Here is a 10,815-nt window from a genome sequence, read left to right as displayed (position 1 = left end):
GGCACATCATTACAACAAAACTAGTGATTTGCGCCAGATTTAGCCCCAGATTTTAGTGCATTTTTTTTGTAATTGTGATGAGCAACCTGGCGCTAAATATGGCTCTATTGTACAATTTTTAAAGCATCATTTTTTGCGCCTGATTTTGCATCCTTTTTTCACGCTAGATTTTGCATCATTTTTTACACCAAACTATGCATCATTTTTTGCGTCAAATTTTGAACCAAGATTTGCATCTTATTTTATGACAGGTTTTGCTTCTAGTTTTGTGTCATTTTTTGCATCTATTTTTCATTGTCTTTTGCTTCCTATTTTGTGTCATTCTTTACTTCCATTTTTGTGCCATCATTTGCATCAAGTTTACACCGTATTTTGCATCCAATTTAACGTCTTTTTCTGCATCCATTTTGTGTCAGTTTTTGCATCTAGTCTTACACCAGGTTTTGCATCTAGTCTTACACTAGTTTTTGCTTCTATTTTTGCACCAAATTTGGTGCCTATCTTTGCACCATGTGTTGAATTTGATTTAGCATCAAATTTTGCATCCATTTTTGTGCCCATTTTTGCATCTTTTTTTGGACCATTTTTTACGTCCACTTTTACGTTTGATTTGTCTCCATTTTTCCCATTCCATTTTGCACCATATTTTGCGTCATTTGTTGCATCCAATTTTGCATCGTTTTTAACACCATTTCTTGCATCCAATGTTACATCATTTTGAGCATCCAAATTTTCATTTATATTTGCATCTTATGTTGAGTCATGTGTTGTGTCCGCCTTTGCATCCTATTTTGTGTCTAATGGTACATTCAATTTAGAGCCATTTTTTACATCTACTTTTGTATTTGTTTTTGCACCAAGTTTTGCATCCAATTTTGAGCTATTTTTATGCTCATTTTTGCACCATTTTTTGTGTCTACTTATGTGTCCAATGTTGCACCATTATTTACACCTACTTTTTCATCCAATTTTGCATTTTTTTGGTGTCTAGTTTTACATCATTTTCACCATCCAAATTTGCATATTTTTTTGCCTCATTTTGTGTCCACATTTGCATATAATTTTGTGTCTAAGTTTGAGCCTAAATTTGCATCTGATTATGCATCATTTTTTACATCCAATATGGCATCCTTGGTTTCACCTTTTTTCAGCCCCATTTTGCATCTTTTTTTTATGTCTTTTCTTACATCTCTCTCTTTTTTTTTTTTTTTTCGTCGCCCAAGTTTGCATCCCAAATTTACACCATTATTTGCATAATCATTTGGCATCTTAATTTGTAACATTTTTTGCTTCTTTTTAGCACTCAACTTTGCATCTTATTTTACATCTAGTTGTCTGTCTTTTTTTGCATCTAATTTGGTGTCCATTTATGTGTCTTTGTTTTTGCCCAATTTGATATCCTTTTGTATGCTATGTTTTGTTCCCTTCTTTGTGTCAACTATTGCACAATTTTTCACTTCTAGTTTAAAACACTTTGTATGTCATTGTTTGCATTTTGTATTAATTCCTAGTTTAACATCCAATTTTACTTTCAATTTTGCATCCATGGTTACATCCACTTTTGACTTCTTATGCAGAGTACATTTTTCTTTACATATATGACCCCCTTTATAAATTCATTTTACTAATTTCAATTGCATAGTGAAATATATCATAGTTTCTAAATATCATTAAAGAAGATATCACAATTCAAAGTCATTTGTAAATTTTTTTAAGGGAAATTGACAACATACATCCAAAAAAATAACAATGTCATCATATACAATGATTCATTGACAATTTTCAACACATATGTATAAAATAGCAACATAATACTAATAAGATCAATATTATTTTTAATCAAAACAACTAAAATTCAAATATGATTAACAGATCAAAATATTTCATGAATATCATTATTCTACAATAAATTAACAACATACATCCAAAGATGGTAATATCACCATACATTATAATTCTCTATCAAAATAATGATGATACTTTCCAATATATAAATCAAATAAAAATATAATAATGATAATATCATCATCATCTTTAATCAAATCAAACTCATCGTATGATTACAAAATCAAAATGTTTCATTGATATAGGGTAAATTCACAACACCCATCTAAACATAATAATGTCATTTTACAAAATAATTTCTTCACCAAAACAATGCATGTGCATGCCTAGCTACCACCACCAAGATCATCCTCATGATCATCTTGACCATCCTCATTAGTCTCATCCACATCATCACCAACACCACAACTATCATCATCATCTCCTCCTTCACCACCATCATCCTCATCCTCATCCTCATCATCTCTTGATATATGTTGATCATAGTTTGGATCATCATCGTGATCATCATCTTGGCAATCATTACCTATAGCATTATGACAAAAAAATTCAATATTACATGTTAGTATTAATTACATAACACAATGCATGTTTTTGTTATAGAATGCTAACCATAAAATAAGCTAAGATATAATATCTAATAGTAATAAAAAATAAAATGAAAATACGGTTCAAAATTATATTGGAAATCCAACAAAGATTACATACCATAGAGTCCATGAAATTTGAGCCACCAGTTGTTATAGACATTTTTGTGCCTTACAGCATGAAGCATGAAATGTCCATAATCTAAGGGATCCAAAGTCCCTAAACATGTTGTTCCTACCCCTAGAGGAACAAGGTCAGCAAACCACAGCACTGAATAACAGTTCTCCACCTGAAAACACTCAAAAACAAGGCAATTCTGGATCATGTCAACTGCTCCACTGAGCATCTGCGCTGAATGTCAACTGCTCCACTGTCTACCTGCGCTGAATGTCAACTGCAAAGAAGGCTACCTGCGCTGGGCGAATTGGGACATGTGGCACAGTCATTCCTCAAGTTGTCAATGCCCAGGAAGCTTCCAAAATGACACTTGGATCAAGGAATTCGACTGGTGATGAGTAAGAGGGTCTAGATCTCCAAGTGGAAGCAAGAACCTCCAAGTGGACTCAAGAACTGAAGAATAACTGAAGTGAGAGAGGACACTAGTCAGCTTCATGCCAGTCTCAAGCTGACTCATCCTTTCTCCAAAACTCCTATATATAGAGCTCTCTCATGAGGTCTAGGGAGGCTGGAATCTTGTGAATGTAAGGAAGTGCTGTTGGTTTGAGTTTAGAACTATTGGGTGATTTGCTTTTAAGGAGGTGAAGAGGAGATTTCTTTCTGCTGGGAGGTGATGCTGGATTGGGCCTCTTATGGTTGTATCACTTCCTGAACTTTACTTCTTCCATTAATAAAGCATTTGAGGTTCTTCTATATACATGTGTCTCAATGATGTGTTGCTATACTTGTGTATTTGATTTATTCTAATCCTTGAATCAATTATGAATGTATGCTTCTTGTAGTTTCCCTCTCTTGCCATTTTGCAAGATCTTGTTGTAGCTGGGCCAGTGAAAGAGCAAGGAGCTGGGAGCAAGCAGCAAAGAGAGAAGATTAGATCAATCATTAGCGAAAGACATTGGTTAGTGGATATCTTTTACATCTCATAAAGAAGTAATCTCAAATAGCTTTGCTTTGATTGTTGCTGAGGTACTATCACCCTTAGAGTGGGATAGGGTCATTCCGTATTGGATACTTTTCCCAACAACACCAGTTGAAGGCCAATAGAATCTCCTAGCAAGGGTATGGTGAGATAAGACTAGGGGTAGCCTGTTGCATGTTGTGGGCAAACTATAGCTAGCTGCATCGATTAATTGATGAAGGATTGCCTTATGGATCCACAACTTTAGGGAAAACTTGCTTTCTTACTAGTGTGCCATGAAAGTTGAGCCACCAATTGAAGGCCAATAGAATCTCTCATAGTAGAGGCATGGCGAGATAAGACTAGGGGTAGCTTGTTGCATGTTGTGGGAAAACTATAGCTAGCTACATTGAAGTTCCTAATATAGTGCGCTTTAATGCATCACTTTCTTTTGGATTATTTGACTTGCTTAGAAGGTCAAGAACGTTTTGGTTCGACAGAAACAATTTATAAGTAGAAATTGAACATCTCAGTATATTATAATATAAAAACCTAGTAAAAGTTGGTGGACCAACAAATAGATAAATTACTTAATAAAAAAACTTGAACCAAAACCTTAACTTGATAAAGATGTTGGTTTGTTTGAACAAGACACTTGGACATGTTTGTGGCACTGTCAAATACAGATGAGTTCGAAGAAGCATAACCTATAGAAAATCCTTTAGGATCTCCTCCTGCCAGATTTTCTCTTAAATTCGTTTGTAAATTTGAATTCAAAACGTCCTGCAAAAGAAACAATTACTTACTACAAAAGGGCTACAAACAAATCAAGCATATGATATCAACAATCTAAGCATGAAGTATTTTCAATTGAGATAAAAGGACGCACAATACTGACAAATTGAACTTCTTACAAGGATCCACAGTTTTCATAGATTAGATATTTCTTTCAAGTCCAAATAGACTGAATAAATTTAATACCTCTCTCGCATTCATAGTATTGTTTTGTGAGCATGTCCTAACCACCTTTGACTACACAAAGTTTTCCTGTTCAAGAGCCTTTTTTCCCTTGAGAATCCATGTTCACTATTCCTCTCAGAGATGAGTCCCATTTAACACTTTCTGCATGCCACTGGTTCATTGAATCCATTCCTACTTCCTATTGGAGCATGTGCCTAGGGGGCATTCTCAGCATATCATTTCCAAAACTTTCACTTGAACCAATATTCACTTTACTTACTCAGACATATCACCATTGATCCAGTCATATTGATCGATTTCAGAGATCTGGGGATGTAACAATTCCCATTGATTGTACTATGTGTCAACCATTACTACAGTTTAGCATTTTATGTGCAATGGTAAAAAAATTCAGAGATGCCTTCTGAATTGCTTGCTAAAAAATGCTACATATTAGAATTTCAATATTTAATTAAGATAATATGATGAGAAAAAAATGGGAGTCATACTTAACAAATAAACAAGGAACAATAGCTAAATAATAATCAATCTCTATGGTCATGTTGTTACCTCATTATATGTGGTTTGACACTTTCTCTCAACCTTCTGACTGACTGGACATATTTAAACAATCGACACTAAGTGAAACAAACCCCTAAGGCCAATGTGTAATACAAATATAATTACAAGCATGCCCTAAGGACACCATGCATAACAAACATAAACATTATTTGCTAGTGGATCAAGATTTTTTTTGAGCTAGTCAACCACAGGGATTAAATAGAACTCCACACATATTAGCTACCTACATTCTCTCCATGGCTGGAGAGGTCCACAATTGGCTTGCATTTGACCTCCCTTTGTGCCCCATGATTTCCATTATGAGAACAAACACATACGAATCTACTATCGATTTATATCAATTCCATTACCTCTAGCAACATAAGGACGTCCATCCATCAACATGTACCAAAAGAAAATTTCAGTCAGAAAAAGAAAGAGAATAGGTGAATTTTGAGGATACACCTTTCATGCTGAACTGTCAGAGTCCCCTCTCACCCTTCTCCCCACCATTGAATCTAGGAACTCTTTTTCTCTTCTTTATGCTATTCAAGTGAAAAGGTACAACCGATCAATTATGCTCTATCTCAAAACATGACAAATACACAACCACAAGAAGCCAACAACATAGAGTAATGAATGAGACTCACCCTGCAGTATCTGAAGAATCTAAGTCCTGCTGATGAATATATAAATGTTGTACCCTTGCCATATGATTGTTTCTGGAAGGTGTTGCAATTGCTGCATCACTACCTCTTGATACACCACTTCCACTTTCCACATAAATTGATTGCCCTGGTGCACTTGCAGAAGTTCCTAAACATCTACCAGCAATTGCATTTGAAGGATATTCTCCCTTCCCTTGCTGCAGAGTTGATTTATTTTCATCAAATTTCATTCCTGCACAGAATAAATTTAAACATTTGCTTAAATTAATAAAGGAATTAAATATCCAGAACTTTGTTAGGAAAGAAGACTGAAAGACATTTACAATCCAAACTGCCATTAACAGTTGATAGTAATTGGAAAGCATGATCCTTCATTTGCAACTTTTCTCTTCTTATTAAATCCAAACATGTTTCTATAAATAGAAGGCTGCCCACTTCAACACCTTCACTGAGCTGGTAATCAGTACTATGATCCGATGTCTTTTTTTCCCAGTGCAATATTATAAAATAAGTTTGTATTGTCAAGACCTGACATCTTCTACAGGGGCAGAGGGGAAGAATTAGGAGGTAGGAGTAAATAACAACCAAGGCTCAAGATACCTTCCATAAACTGTTGAATCAACGAATGTGTTAAATTTGAGCCACCTGCAAAGTGGAAATTTGGAGGATACTCGACTTTACTATGCTCGAAATGTTGCTTTATGTATTTTGGATTATTCTTGTCTAGAATATATGGTAAAATCTGAAGAGTTCTTACAGAATGAGGAGCACAGAGTTGACAATTATTTGCACTCTCGCAGCAAGCATGGGTTATTAGAGATAGTCCAAAATGAACTCCTTGACCGTTATGAAATTCAACTTTTAGGGAAACATGATTCAGGTTTCGAGGCCCTGCTTAGGGATGATAATAAAATTGATATTTCTAGGATGTATAGGTTATTTTGTAAAATCCCCAAAGGTCTCTAACTAGTGGCAAGTATTTTTCAACAAAATATAATTAGCCGAGGAATAGACTTAGTCAAATGGGCAGAAAACACTACTAGGAACAATAACTCATCAAACAATACAAGAATACAGGGACTTGAATTCCTAGAGAAGGTCATTGAAATTTATGACCAGTATGTGGATTATTTGGAGCATGAATTTCAAAATGATAATTCCATTTCTAAAGCTCTGCACGAAGCATTGGTGGTAATTTGCAATAAAAGAGTTGCAGGAACCACAAGCGCAGAGTTGTTTGCAACTTTTTGGGATAATTTATTGAAGAAGGGTGGCAGTCCAAAAAAGTCGGTGATGATAATATTGAGAGCCTGTTGGAAAAGGTTGTAAAACTTGTTCGCTATGTGAGTGATAACGATTTATTTGCGGAATTTTGCAGGAAATACTTAGCTAAGAGATTGTTGCATGATATAGGTGTAAATATTGATGATGAGCAGAACAAATTGTCGAAGTTGAAGGAGCCCTGTGGTTCTAGTATTATATAAAAAATGGAGGGCATGGTTAAAGATTTCGCAGTTTCGAAAGAAATCCAAACTGAGTTTAACAATTCTGCATATAACAATCTGAAACTAACCTTGGGTGTCACAGTATTGAATGCTACATGTTGGCCAACTTACAAGTCTTCCAATCTTTATATACCTTCTGAGATGGCTGCATGCCTTGTCGAGTTTCAGGAATTTTATTCTCGGAGATATGAACATCGTACACTTACATGGGTATACTCCTTGGGAACCTATGACATCATCTCCAAATTTGACACCACGGTAATAGAATTGGCAGTAACAACATACCAAGCAGCTCTGCTATTGCTGTTCAATGAAGCTACGAAGCTGAGCTATGTAGAAATTAAATCTCAACTAAATTTGGAAGATGAAGATCTTATTCGACTTTTGTATTTAGTTTCATGTGGCAAGTACAAGATTATTCTAAAGGAACCTAGCACTGCAACAATATCTACAAGTGATAATTTTGAATTCAATCCTCCCTTTTCGCACAAGTTGAAAAAGATTAAGATTCCACTTACAGATATGAATGCGAATGAGAGGAATAGAGTGATCAAAAATGTAAAAGAAGACAAACATTTCTAAATAGATTCAACAATAGTTCTCATCACGAAGGCTAGAAAAATCTTACCTCAGCAACAACTATTGAGTGAGTGTGTTGAACAGCTCCAAAGCATGTTCAAGCCCGAACTTAAAGCAATAAAGTCCAGAATTCAGGACTTGATCTCAAAGGAGTACCTGGAACGTGACAATGAAAATAGTGATTTATTGAGATATATAGACTAATATCGCTAATTGAGATGCAAGTCGAAAACAAATCTGTAATGCAACTTATGTTTAATTTTGTTTTATTTTAGAGAAATAAAACATATCAAAGATTGGATTTTCAATGTGGGTTCGATTGACTAACATAGAAATACTCTGCTTTGCGATAGAGGATGAAGAAGTTTTCCAGGTCACTTGCAAATCACTCACCTAGTTCTACCTTCAAGAGGAGGGACTTTAGATAATGCATGGTTTTTGTGCCACAACTCATCACAGGGGAGAACACTGCTCGACTTGTGCTACTGTTCCTTAAATTTTGTTTTATGTTTCAGACAGGGAGTTCCATCCCTTCGTCTACAAGGAAATAACATAAAGTGGCGATGGATCGATATAGAAGTTGAAACTATTAGGATCTAAAGGAGTGGTGGTTTTATCCACTACTCTAGCTAGTGCCTAAAAAATATAAAATTTGGGTTTGGTGGTTGTGAATTCCATTGTCACTGAAGGTAGGTATAGCCTAATTTTGTGTCCACTAGAAACCTATCAATTATTTTGGCTATACCGTCCTTACCCTTCCTTTCATTACACCAATCTTACAAATAGCATGCACTTTCAGAACCTAACCACATTTTTCTAGTGTAAGTGAACACCTAGGATCAATTTCTCAATCTCTTCTTTAGCTTTAATGGGCTTCTTTCCCTTACCTTTGTTGGTAGCAATGTTTTTGATATCGACCAATCAAAATGTAGTCAAAGAGCCCCCAACTCTAATGGTTTTTCAGACTGGTTGTGCTTGACCTCCACTTTCGAACATTCAAGGAGCGAGGAGATAACACCAAATTATTGGAAAGGTGGTCAATTATAGTTTAAAAGGCCGTCTTGGGAAACAAATGTCTCTATTGGACAGGCAGGTTTCTTAGCTATCAGGATTCAAATGTTTGTACCTCCACCAACCTCCTTAATTACTTGTATGTGATGGACATTGCGAGTGAACCGACTTGAGTTAAAAACTCCAAGTGTCGATCTCTGAGAAAACTGTACATAGACATTTTTCTTCCCAAGAACTGGATCCATTAGAAAACACATTGCCTCACAAATAGCGTTACTGTTGTTTATATAATGATCACAATCAAGGTTCAACTGAAAGAGGCCATTTGTGAGGACAACAAACACTCAGACCTAAGTGGAGCAATGGATAACAATCATCAGCGTCATCATAATAATTAATGAATTTCATATGAGGAAATCAACAGAAAAAGAGAGATGTGTACATAAACTAACCGTGGTGTTGGAAACCAAGCCTTTTTTCATGGGATACATAAACTAACCATGACAATTCATTGCCAAAATTATCAACTCTCCCTGATTCAGTCACTAACAACGGCTGCAAAGCATTTTCAAATGGTGTGCTAGTAACAACCTTATCATTATCTTATATAGGCTCACAATTTGTCAATGGCGTACTACATTTTGGTCCAAATAATGTGTACAAGCAAGGAGATATATCATGGCCCTCAGTATGTCCAAGCATCTTCAGTGGTGTGTCGAAGGATTCTATCCTCTGTTCTAGTGTAGGTGATGACATATTCAGTGAAACAAATTGTTTACTTATCTCTGAAAATAAAAAATGAAAAAATGTCATACATTCAATGCACCAACTATGTACTATGTTCCTTAAGATGAATCTGATAAAGAATATGGAAAAATATTAAGTTCATACATAATTTATCTTACCTTTTCAAAATCCTTTGCTGCTGTTTCATTTTCTTTGTGTAGATTCTGTAGCTTCCATAAACTAAGTTGTCCCACTAGCTCAGCACGACTCTCCTTTAATGAACTGTGCATAGCCTCATCACTTCCTATGGATTGCCTTGGCCTGTAAACAGAAATGGTATCTATGGTTTTCTCTGTGTTTCCATTAAGTTTTCAATTCATCGGCCTTCTGGAAGGTGTAGCATAGAATGACTTTGGAAGTTGTCCTTGTAAGTCCAATTGCAAAGTTTGCAATCTATTTCTCAAAGTCAGTATTTTGTCTACAAGTTTGGTTCTTTTTGAATCCCCTTTACTAGGAACATTCATATAAGCCAAAATAGTAGAACCCTTAGCTACTTCTCTAGATTCTACAGGATTTTCTGCAAGGAGAATACTTTCAAAATGCTTTGTCCCTTCCAAAACCATAGCATGCTTCTCCATGATAGACACATGGTCTCGAAGTGGGACATGCAGTGACAAATATTTAGTCTCTGATGTCACATCATTTTCTATAAGCTCAAGCTTTTTCACTGGGGTATCATATTCTGGTCCCTTAGAATGTTCAAGCCTCTTCAATGGCTTATCCAGGGAAAGTTGTTGATTTCACACATCCTCGTCTTCTAGAAGAGATTCATTCATACTTAAACAAGGGGCTATATTGTAACTTTTTCTAAGTTCTGAACTTTTGGATGGAATATTGCAGTCCAAGCCAAATAAAGTGCTTAAACAAGTTGATATATTATATCCCGCCGTAACCTCAGGGATCCTCAATGGAGTATCCAATTGGGAAGGTTCCTGCTTGCTCACCACAATCTGTATGTTTTCTCCAACTTTGAAATTTTGGGTCTCTCCAGCTTCCTGGCCATTGTTTCCCTCAATTTTGGCAGGGTCAATTAATCCCTCATGTTTTCCGTTGTTGTCCATATCAAACAATTGTTCTCTAATTGGACTTGCAACAGTTATGCCATCAACAATAAAAATGCTTTCCTGGCATGCTCCATCTTCAACTTCATTCTTTTCCACAGCTATATTATATCCCTCTATAACCTCAGGGGTCTTCAAAGGATTATCCAATCGGTAAAGTTCCTGCTTGCAGGCAG

At 35.7% G+C, this 10,815-nt stretch overlaps 1 pseudogene; it reads left to right on the top strand.

Moving 5' to 3' along the window:
• The first annotated feature begins 7,184 nt into the window (after positions 1-7,184).
• LOC149150824 (cullin-1 pseudogene) lies at positions 7,185-7,784 on the top strand (annotated as a pseudogene).
• The last annotated feature ends 3,031 nt before the right edge of the window (positions 7,785-10,815 follow it).

Source organism: Pinus tabuliformis, chromosome 9 (genome assembly GCF_031772625.1).
Source record: "Pinus tabuliformis cultivar Carrire ecotype Pingquan chromosome 9, CPIR1, whole genome shotgun sequence".
NCBI lineage: Eukaryota > Viridiplantae > Streptophyta > Pinopsida > Pinales > Pinaceae > Pinus > Pinus tabuliformis.
The sequence above is the reverse complement of the archived record's forward strand: the minus strand, read 5'-3'. Positions and strand labels throughout refer to the sequence as shown.